Raw genomic sequence first — 12354 nt, 5'->3', positions numbered from 1 at the left:
AATTAAACAAAGTAATTCACATCCCTCTCATATGTATAAAAAAAAAACATAAGCCATCATAATAAAACGTATGATGTACTTGCGTTGCTACATACTGTGTTCATTATGTAACATACCAAAAACCATACGTCAAGAACAGGCATAAAATAATGGCATAAAATAATGAGTGAATTTCTGCCTCTAATATTTGACATTTTGGCCAATCATAATCGTAATAAAACGTATGATGTACTTGCGTTACTACATACTGTGTTCATTATGTAACATACCAAAACCCATACGTCAAGAACAGGCATAAAATAATGAGTGAACTCTACTCTACGTTATGGAAGTTCAATTCACCCTTTGTCAAGTCCTGCCCGTTGTCCTGCATGTCTTTACACCCATTGGTTGCTGTGTCTTGATGAGACATTCGGTGGGACACTCCATCCACTACCATTTTAATTCAGTTGCTTTGTATTGTTATTCTGTGTGTTCAATTCTAATGTCAAACTTGGTTTCAGTAAAATGGAGCTGCTCAGTGGCAGTATAGTGACTCAGCATGTTTTTAAATGTTTTTATTTCTCCAAAAATTATGTTTTAGCAAATTCAACATAAAAAAGGCGGAACCAGGGCGGGACAAGGCAGATAGAGCCTGCTGGTTGGTCAGTCAGGGACCAACTAGAAGGCTAACAAAGGGTGAATTAAACATGATCTTGGACAACCAGTACAAACCAACACTTTTAAACCTTTCTGTATATAATCCTCTCTATAATCCAAATAATTTGGTGACCGGGTCATCAGTCAGTAGGAGACTCTAAGAGTCCCTATTCTCTCCTACCGGAGACTCCGCTAGTCATTAAAATAATGGCATTGGAATATGACAAAAACAAAGCTCCATGAGTTCAAGGCTTCATAACTGATAGAAAATAAGTCATTATTTTGGATGAACTAGGCTACTCCTAATTCTCTAATGAAATATTTGTTTTGAATCAGCTCATTAACCAATTCATCCATGCCTTGTTGATGGATTGCATCAGTTTATACCAAGTGCAACATTCACAGACCAGTATCACTAACTTGTCTGATGGACATCAGGCTGCAGTCTTCGATGCCCCACAGCTGAAGAATCTCATCAGCTTGTGCATTGTTGACTTAAAACTGGGAAGACTGGAAGCTGAGCTAAAATATGAAATGGAGATATGAGAGAGAGAGAGAGAGAGAGAGAGAGAGAGAGAGAGAGAGAGAGAGAGAGAGAGAGAGAGAGAGAGAGAGAGTCAGTAATGGCTGAGATATAATATTTAAAGGAGCACTTCACCCATTTTCAACATATAACTGGTCCTCACTGATGTTCATTATAAGACGACACAATTTCCATCCTACTCACTCTTCTTCTCATTGGTGGGCTTGACAGTTCAGAAACCTGCCTACCAATGACATCATCGATGGGAATCCAAACTAATAGAAACCAGTAAGACTCCCTAATCGGGAGATAATCGACCGTCACATCGCATACACAAACTTTAGAAGGCAATCGTAGCCAATCAAGAGGGAATATGGGAAATGGGACAGATTCATGTTGACGACATGACTTTAGACTAGAGATATTGTGTACCGCTTTGCGTGATTTTAGGCCAAAATCTGTAGGAGCAACAGAGTTGCCAACATTGGACTGTCAGAATCCAGGAGATTTCTATTTTGTGTAAAGGGGGTGTAGAGCCTACTAGCTAGGAGTATTGTACCTACCTGTTTAGACTGAATAATAATCCAGTGGTTTAAAGATCACATTGTTAACTAATAGATTCCATGTTCAAGTCCTGACCTTCCTGTAGTTCAATGCATTTTTTCAACTATACTAACTGAAGGCTGACATACATATAAACAGTACTAAGAGACATGTTCAAGTGGCTCAGTGATGGTGCAGTGTTCTAATGATCAAATCCATTCACTGCCATCTTTTTTTCAAGTGATAAATTATTGACAGATAAACAAAACAGATGAAAATCTCACTAATAGGTTGAGGTGCTGTGCAAAAGATCCAGAGGATGGTAGTTCAAACCCCATTGTTCTTTATGTTTATGGTGAAGCTTTCCTTTGCAGAATAAATACCAGAAGAATAAGTTAAAAGAAGAACAGAAAGCAGAGAGAATCATTTGGAACCATGGATAAATTACATGATCATAAAGTATTGTGAAGGAGTGTGCTGGTTCGAATCCAGTCACGAGACTCACGACCGCCTGGTTCATATCTCATTTGAACTATATTGGCTGCATGTACAATTTTATGGTGTGCGTGTCGTGTGTGTGTTCTGCCTCTGTGGTCAACATCGACACTGATTGGCTGTGTCGGGACAAAGGTTGCTTCTTTCCTCCTCGGTGGGAAGCCTGTGCCATTTCCTCTGAGGGTTAGGATTATTTAAACCTTCATGGATTAGTGGTTAAGGTGAAGGCATTGTGTCCAGAAGGTTACTAATTCAAACCTGGCAAGGGTGTTGCTTGCTCAAAGTTTTACCCGGCGGCTCATCTACCTTTAACTAATCTTCACTTGAAATCAAGCAAGAGAACAGTTGATGTATGAGCCAAAAAGTGAGTCCCAAAATCAAGGCGAAACACCTGGAAAAAGGTGAGTCCCATCAAGGCGAAACACCTGGAGAAAAGTGAGTCCTAAAATCCCCAAAAATGTGAGTTCCAAAAGCAAGGCGAAACACCTGGAAAAAAGTGAGTCCCATCAAGGCGAAACACCCGGAGAAAAGTTAGTCCCAAAATCCCCCAAAAAGTGAGTACCAAAATCAATGCGAAACACCTGGAAAAAAGTGAGTCCCATCAAGGCTAAACACCCGGAGAAAAGTTAGTCCCAAAATCCCCCAAAAAGTGAGTCCCAAAATCAAGGCGAAACACCTGGAAAAAAGTGAGTCCCATCAAGGCGAAACACCCGGAGAAAAGTAAGTCCCAAAATCCCCAAAAAAGTGAGTCCCAAAATCAAGGTGAAACACCTGGAAAAAAGTGAGTCCCATCAAGGGGAAAACACCCGGAGAAGAGTGAGTCCCAAAATCCCCAAAAATCCCCAAAAAAGTGGACAGAGAGGAGAATGCTAAATATAAGTTAGGGTCATAACAACGTCTTTGTGCAACATTGAATTATGGCTTTTGGATTGAAATTGAAGTGTTTATGAAAACAAGTGATATTGTCTTCTCTATGTTATGCCAAAAATAGCAATTAATTACCACGATGCCTGGGATTTGATCATGGAATCTCTGTAAACATTAGACATCTACACACTATAATATCTCAGTTTGTTTAATGCAATGGTATCTTACTATTCAATAGTTATTTTGTATGATTGTCTTCAGTTAGTAAAGTTAAGTTGAAACTCCACTTACTCCAGCATTGAATGGGATTTGAACAAGGAGGACTGGTTGCACAATCAGATGCTTAGACCATTACACCACCACTCAGACACATTCTTCACAATCATTTTAATAGCCTACTATTCATTTGGATGTTAGTCTTCAATTATTAAAATTTAATTAAGCTGTTGATTTGAAAATGGAATCTATGTGCTGCACCATTCAGTCACACATCTCTTAGTAATGTTGAAGTGTTCTTTAGTAGGCTTATGTTAGATTTTAATTGGTAAAGTTAAACACCCCAACACTGAACCACAGATCAACTGGGACTTGAACTCAGGCCTCAATGCTGAGAGTCCAATGATTAGGCCACCATACTATACCTCAGTCACTTTAGACCCATGTCTGTTAGACTGTTACTCTAAATACTACTGTTGAAGCGCTCTTTAGTTGTTTTTTTTAGACTTGAAACCATTGAACTGTAGAACAGGGATTTGAACATCTCTGAGAGTCTGATAATAATAATAATAGATCAAGTGCTGTTGACCTGAAAATAGTTTTGTTGCAAGGAGTTGCATGACAAAGCATTGGTGTGGTGTGGGCTTTAGCATTGTTGAAGAGTCATTTGTATGTTACCCTTCAATAATTAAACTTAAAGTTGTACTATGTAACTTTTTTTATAAAACAAATCTTAAAATTCTCCTAACTATTAAATCACAAAAGTTTTAGAAGATCCGCGCCGTGAATTTCAGCCTGTAAAGCCTTCTCTGTATGTAAACTGAGATCCTTGCCGTGGACCGGATCTCGCGCCAAAATTGCGTCATCACACTACCGGCCAATCACAGCGAGGGTTATACAACTGCCGGCCAATCACAGCGCATCTTGAAGTGGGGTCGCTATGGCAGCCATATTTGTTGTCGCCCGTTTGTACCATCCCTTCTCTAGGTAATTTCGCCTACCAGGCAGGGTGAAGGAGTCCGTATCTCTGGAATTACTGAACGCACAGGAACAAGGGACCCCTTAAAAGATAGATCTCAGCGAGGTGGAGGCAGACGCGGGGGTCTGAAGGTACGAAAAACGTCCGAAAGACGCGGACGCGACCGCGGTTTGCTATAGGGCTAATGACCACTAGTTGGGCATCTTACACAGTATGGCTTTAAGTTGCAAGACTCCAACAGTGAACTCCAGGAAGACTGGGATTTGAACATGATGTCTCTGTGCATATAGAGTCTGATGATTAGACCACCACACCATCATTACAACACTTTACAAATATGACCTTTTATCTTAACCGTCAGTTAGTAAAGTTAAAATTCTAATCTTCTGGATTCTGACAGTCCAATGTTGGCAGCCCTGACTTTGAGTGCACAGTGCATTTTCAAAGACATTTTGAGTTACTCATTCATATTATATATATATATATTCATATTTAAAAAATAGATCTGGTCCGCTGTGAGGCGTGGATCGTACCCCTCCTTCTGCAACCTGGTTTTCTGGATTTTAAAGGTGCCTGTAGTGTCTACTTGCGGGGAGATTCGTAGAAACACTGGGCGAGCGTCTGATACCATGTCATTTATCAAATGATGATATGTAATTTAGTCATATTTTGAATGCTTCAGTTGAGTCTTACATGTTACAACTTGCACTTTAACAATTATTAGTAGAATAAACAACAACTCTCAGCGTTACAGACCTGTAAGGGGTTCATTTGGAACCCAGATACTCCCTACTTTGAGAGCCACTTGTCCTAGATTCTTTATAAATGTCAGTATCGATCGACCGATACGCAAGTTATGGCTATTGTATCGGTATCGGTACATCTCTAATTAAAAGCACGGTACATCAGACATACTGACATTGCCCAACAGACCACAGCGGCCTGCAGTTTCACCACAACATGTACAGTATAATTAAACTATAAATAATCCTACATAGACAGTCAGAGAGTTGAAGTGTTTTTTCTTACCTCACAGCCGCTTCCACATTCCTGTGGTTCTGAATCCACTCCTGCAGTGCTCTGTCCTCTTCCTCCTCCTCCTGTATGTTCTTCTTGTCCTGCTCCTGCGAGATGCGGTCCCAGATGTCGGTGTTGACCCAGAGGGCACCGGTAAGCGTGTAGCTGGCGTGCGCGCAGGTGATCCAGCGGCACAGCGGGCAGGCCACCACGCGGATGCCGCTCTGCGGCCTGGACATGGCCTCCAGGCAGGGCGCGCAGAAGGTGTGATCGCAGTGCAGCATCCTGGGGATGCGGTGCCAGCGGGAGTACGAGTGGAAGCACACGGCACACTCCAGTTCCTCGTTCACAGGCATGACCACAGGTATGGTGGAGCTGATGGAGGTTCTAGGCGGTTTGTACAGTGGTAGTGGTACCTGTCTGTCCCCCTCTTCTTCACCCAGAAGTATCTGAAGGCTGTTGATTCTGAAACTGAGCAAACGGTACAAAACAAGATCGACATAAGACAAAACAAAAAAAACTAAATTATATAAATAGAGCAGAACTCATTACTTCCAGTGTTAATTTTGAGCAAATTCTGATTTAGTCTTTTGAATAACACACCATTTAGTTTTAGTCCTATTTAGTCATCAGAGAGTGTTTAGACTTAGACTTAACCTTAGTCAACAAAATTAACACTGATTATTTGAGCTTTATGGTAGAAATAATACTAAACTACCAATGTTTATTTTCTGAAAGAATGATATAGTCATAATACTACTACAAGTAGAACTCGACAACGACTACTACTATCACCACCACCACCAGGTCAGGTGGGCACTAGGGGCATCTGGGCACCTCGATGTAAAATTGGCTATTTTATCCAAAATGTTACAATATAAAATATTAGAAAAGTATACATGATTAGAACATGATTAAACATTCAACAAGGTATAATATTTCATATTTCATATTCAAGTCATTTTGGGGCATAAACAAAGTTGAAGGATAAAATTAAGTCTGATAATGATGTATACTTTACATTACTTAAGACCATTTATTAAAAAAAATATATATATATATATATATATATATATATATATATATATATATAATATATATATATATATATATATTTCTTTTTTACATTTTGGACAAAACAGACAATTTTACATGCTCAGATGTCCCTAGTGCCCACCTCTCCTGTATCCATTATAACTATCAATAAAGTCAATCAAATATTTAATCTTATATAAAAATGACTTACCGGAGATTGATATGTACAGCAACTTCTTGTTCTCTCTCTCTCCCTCCCTGTGTGTTTGTGTGTGTGTGAGATGTGTGTGCTTTTTGAGTCTCTCTCTCTCTCTCTCTCTTGGAGTTGTTTTGCGCCCCAGTAAACTCATAGGCTTAGCCTGTCATGACATGTTTTGTTTTGTTATGGCGTTACATTGCATGGCATTCATTACGGTTCCAAGGAACCGCTCAATAAGCCCACAGGTAAAGGCTAAGGTTACTGTAGATACTATAGAATAGATAGTCAGCTTACAGGCTATAAGAATCTAGAATAGATGTCATGACATGCACTTATCAGCAGGGGTCTTACATGTTTTTCATGTGTGTGACTGACCATCAGTGTTCGTTTTGTTGACTAAAAGACTAAGATTTTGATACTTTAGTCGACTGAGACTAGACTAAGACTAAACAATTTCAGATGACTATCAGAATGTTCTGTCAAAATTTACGCTGGCATGAACACGTACCAACGAGTAACCACGTACTTCTTTATATTGGCAAGTTTACAGGTGTAATAAGTGGGTGACATGATTGTTCGTATGTACCTGTCACTGTGGTTCACCCTGAAGGATTTGATGACTGTTGATTTGACGGCTTAGCAAACTGTTCCTGCAGGAGAAAAGACAATGGAAAAAAACATCAACACATTATAAGATGAACAAGGATACGTGGAGTTGAATATGCTTCAGATTTCTATGGAAGAAAGAATACTGTGTGATTTTTCCCTGAAACAATGATTATGGAAAATAAAATAATAAACAAAACAACAAAACAAATAACAGTAACAATAATAATAAGTTATCCACATGGCATTATGAAACATGCAGACTATAATGTAAAAAAAATACTTACTGGATAATGGATGAGGCACATGCGACCTGCCTGGTTAGTGTCTTATAGGCCTACGTACAGTTGGTGTGTGGGAGAGGAATGGAAACCCGTCCCCCCAGTTGTTCGATTCCAAGGAAGTGTCGATATGATTCTCAGGTAGGATAGATAGCATTCATTCACTTGAATTCCATTCTCATTATCTCTGAGCTTTCACTTTGAACGATAACATTTCACAATTTCTCACTAACTGACGTACAAGCTGGTGCCCACACTGGTGCCCATTCCCTAGGTGGGGGAGGTAAAAGGGCCTTTCTGTGTGGAGTTGGCATGTTCTCCCTGTGTCCCCTAGCTAGGGCAGGGGTTCCCAAACTTTTTGGCCTCAGGGCACCCCTATAAATATTCTTTTCATTCGAGGCACCCCTACATTATATTCACAATCTTCACACCCAGCAGCACCTTATATCCTATTTTAGCGATTATGTTGCGAGGAAAACATTGAGATAATAGACATTTTGGTTAGAACTGACTGAAAAGAACTTTGTACTTTAAAATGATACTAAAAAAATGTTCAAGTGTCCAAATACTGGACTGCTGCCACGGCACCCACTTTGAAAACCCCTGCCCTAGGGTAGGTACCCTCACAAATAACATGCAGTAATCCTGGTCTCTATACTGCCTCCCCCTGGTCAGCCTGATGGAAGGGAAAGGAACTGGTTGGAATAATAACAATAATGTTCCTTCCACGTGCTATACCGGGAATCTCCCTTCAAGCAATCTGGCTAGCCATCGTCACGAAAAGGGACCGCCCACTTGTCCCTTTAGCCATCATTGACTCTTGTCTCGAGAGACTGCCCTTCAAGTGATAAGAAGCGGCCAGCTCACTCATGCATTGAAGGAAGCATGAGCTCAGTTCGGGGCTCTCCCCAAGTTGGCAGAGGGAGAGTAGCACCCAGGATTACAGCTTAGGCATTGGCACAGGGTGAAAAATGGGTTACAAAATTGTGGGATAAAAAAATCAAGAAAAAAAGGTTAAAAAGCAATGAAGGAAATATGTAAACTGAATCGTATCTATAACTTTATCATGTCTTGTCTAAATATGTCATTGTTTGTTACCAACATTGGAAATTGTTGTAATTGCTCTCTCTCTCTGTGTGTGTGTGTGTGTGTGTGTGTGTGTGTGTGTGTGTGTGTGTGTGTCTAAGTCTGTCTGTCCATGGCTAATCTAGCGAACCAACTTTCTGATCGGTTTATCATACCTGACATGCTACCTTAATTTCATTCTAAAACTTAATTTCTAACTTATCAATAATAGTCTTTACTTCATTACATCCAGAGTTATTCCTTTTTAATTTGACTTTGTAATAATGTATTTATTAGCTGTGCCAATGCAAACATGTTTCACTGCTTGTACCTGTATGAGTGAAATAAAATCCCTGTGGATTCTCCAAATATTGAATTTTTTGTGGGTGTGAATGTTTTTCACATTTTGTAAACATGTTCTCATTTTCCCTCCATATCATCTGTCGAGTAGAAACCATGTCCAAGACTTGTTACTTTTCAGGATTCAAATTCAAAAGTACAAAAAGTAGTAGATCAACTTGTAATACTTGTGTTGCGTTGTATGATCAAATTCATTTATGAAAATACTGGAGATAAGAGGTATCTGCCCCAATTGTTAATTCTAACCACTTAAAAGTTTAAGAAGCTTTCCTCCTGTGGAAAGTCTGGTGAGGAAAGGTTAGACGTTATCTGGCTGCATTGAAGGCAGCGTATGATTCAACTTTTCATGGTTTATAATTCATTTTAAAATGTTCTAGTATGAAGGGAAAAAAATGGAAGCAAAGTGACTTGGGGGAAGAAAAAATATATATATAATTAAGAATCACAAATATAAATCGAATCGACACCCTAGGTATCGAGATCGTATCGAATCGGGAGGCAAGTGAATCGTGCCACCCTTAGATTCTATCTATAGCGTTCCTTTAACTAAAGCTTTAAAGGACATTCAAAATGATCCTTCACATCACATCATTAAAACCAAGGTTTTCTAAAATGTCCTGCCAAGCAGGGTAATTTATTCGCATTTACTATGAAAAAAAATATCACACAATATAATTGAAGCATGGAAAAAATTGGAGCATCTGCTTTGTATTCACACAAATGCCCTCTCACCATTTACCGTTTTTCCTTTTTACATTGTGATGATGTAGCCCGAATAAGAAGAGCAATGAAGAAAGGCAAGTCTTTATACTTTTTTTTTACCGTTTCGTGTGTGTGTTACTGAAAACGATGAGTACACAGTAGAACCATCTCTACTAAGAACGCAATGCACAACAGTAAATCATGAGCGATTATGTGAGCCTAGGCTTGTCTTTGTGAGTTTTTGCCCACCATTAGCAAAACACTCTAAACAAATTCCTTGAACAGCAACGAGACTAGCCAAGGCTACAATTATAAATAAAGAGAAACAAAAACACAAAAGTAAAATAATTATAAAGAAAATATACAGAACACATTGGTTGTTGGTTCTCTTCTTGTGTCGTCCATTTTGGACCTGTATAGAGCATTACTATACTGGTCAACTAAACCAATTAAAAGAAAGAAAGAATAAAACGTATTGGTCACTAATACCCTTCGTTTGAATACAGGGTTGGATGCATGACTCATGGGTTCGAATGAAGGGAGCTGATGACGACTGGTGCCTTGGACTGGAATTAATTTCCGCGTAGCAGCCGACACTGCCTGAACAGGCATGTTATCACCTTAAGGTTTCAGTTCACACTGCTGTGTCAAAACATTGTGCAAAATGTTAATAGCTTTGCCAGGTTGTTTGCTTTGTGAAGCGCGTCATTTGATACAAAGGGCCTTCTTTCCTCTTTCCTAATAATCCGGTTTGAATCATCCTATACCACCACAGAGGCCCAGTATCATGGAATTATCCTATTGATATAAATTTAGAAAGAAAAAAATGAACACAAGCTGTGAAACCGGTTCTTCCAGAACAGAAGAGCATGACCGAGTAAAAATAAGGGCACATAATGAATCAAAGTCCTCCCATGAACTGGGAGAGGAGAGGGCCCTGTGAGGTCAGGATCATGTGTGTCCTAGTTCAGTTGTTCTCAACCTCTACAGGCCGTGACCCCCAGACACATCTTAAACTGGGGTATGTTTTTACGATTTATGATCGCATTTTCAAACACTTCACTCGACGTCCCTATTTTTGAGCATGTCGTCACAGGTGGAAAAACTTCAATGGGCTTGGATTTATTTATTTATTTTTGTATTGGGCTTAAGTGATTAAGACACAAACTGTTTTCATTTTTTGAATTGTATGAGCACTTAAAGGGAAACTAGGTAACTTTAAGACTATTTTTAATATACATGTACCGGTATATATATATTTTTTAGCAGTCATTTCCCTTTATTGGCCACTGTTATTGTGCTGGGGTGTTTCCTTGCAGAAATACATCCTCCTGGCTGTATTTTGGTTCTGCTCCACTGTTTATGTTGACATTCAATCCTTGCAGGGACAGAAAAGCCTGTGAGGGAGGGGGAGGAGCTCAGCCAGAGCTCTTAATTGCTCCCTCTGAACTTCAAAGGGGTTGTGCACTGAGTTGATTGATTGGGCCATAAAAGTGTCAAACTCGTCCTTACTCAGTGAGATCTCTCTAATCAATTAGAGCATCAAAGACAGCTGGTGTCAATGCCATGTTGATGTGTCCACCAGAATGTTGTCTAGAGCGGCACAGCAGGACGATATGGCTACGTCGTACTTTTCATCTACTATAGCACCCAAGTCACCCAGTCTTCCAAAAATGCCAGGGATGTTGCCACCTGTTTTCTGCTACATGAGTGACCTGTTTGATGCCAGAGTGGGAAGGGGGAACGTGTTTGTGTAGACAAGACTTGCCTGGTTTCCCTTTAAAAAAAACTGGTAGAAAGGTGTCTTTTTGGGGCGTGAATCATATTTCAACTGGGGACCCCCCCACCGTGACAAGACCTTGGAATCATAGGAGTTGAGGCATTACGTTTAGTTTGACTCGGTTCCACAAATAGTGAAAAAACTCCATCTACAAGTTCCACAACTCCTTGGCATTTTCAAAATGTTTGCCTCTTTCTTATTTATTTGACAATTTGGAGTATAGTTCATTGATTACTTTTGATGCAGTAATGTAATTTTTTGGGGTATTTGGTACTTAACATTGCCACTTTACTGTCATCTGGGGACCCCCCCCCCCCCCCCCAAAAAAGAATCATGAGGGGACTCCCCCTGGGGTGCATGTCGATATTCAGAGATTTGTTCTACGTCCCAGTATTTTGACACAGGTGAATGTTAACCTGGTGAAATGCTAACCTTCCGACGCGGATGAGTAGCCAACCTGCCGACGCTGGTGACCCTCCTGTAGTCTAAGTAATGACATGTAGAAATAACGAGATTTCACCAGCCCCCTGGGGGTCCCGACCCACAGGTTGAGAACCACTGTACTAAACAATCCTTCAATAAAGTCACCCGTTTGATATTCCAGTTTGTTAACGCAGCTGTGCAAAAACAATGGCGTCAGATTTATTTGCCTCAATTTTTATAATGATAATAATAAGTCCTTCAAGAATTTCCCCCACCAAACGTTAAAGATTTTCTAATGCACAAAGGTCTCACAATGTTGTTGATGCTGCTTACCTACAGTTATCTGGACACCGTTCCATACGGCGTCACAGAGTAGCTGCGCACAACCAACACCACATCATCATCGTCTCGTTGAAATTAATTAACGCTTCCATATTTTCTTTAACAGCGTCACGTGGCTGTACTGTACACACAGGGGAACACCTCTTATTCTACTAAAACAATAACCCATGAGCCAAGCACGCCCTGCTACTGCATTATTAACCACTGAAGCAGAGAGCGGATCACACAACCAGCTTTTAATAACCCCCTCCAATCCAACACCCACCCACCCACCCACGGGCC

Source organism: Nannobrachium achirus (assembly GCF_963921795.1).
Source record: "Nannobrachium achirus genome assembly, chromosome: 6".
Lineage (NCBI taxonomy): Eukaryota > Metazoa > Chordata > Actinopteri > Myctophiformes > Myctophidae > Nannobrachium > Nannobrachium achirus.
Note: the sequence above shows the minus strand (reverse complement) of the source record.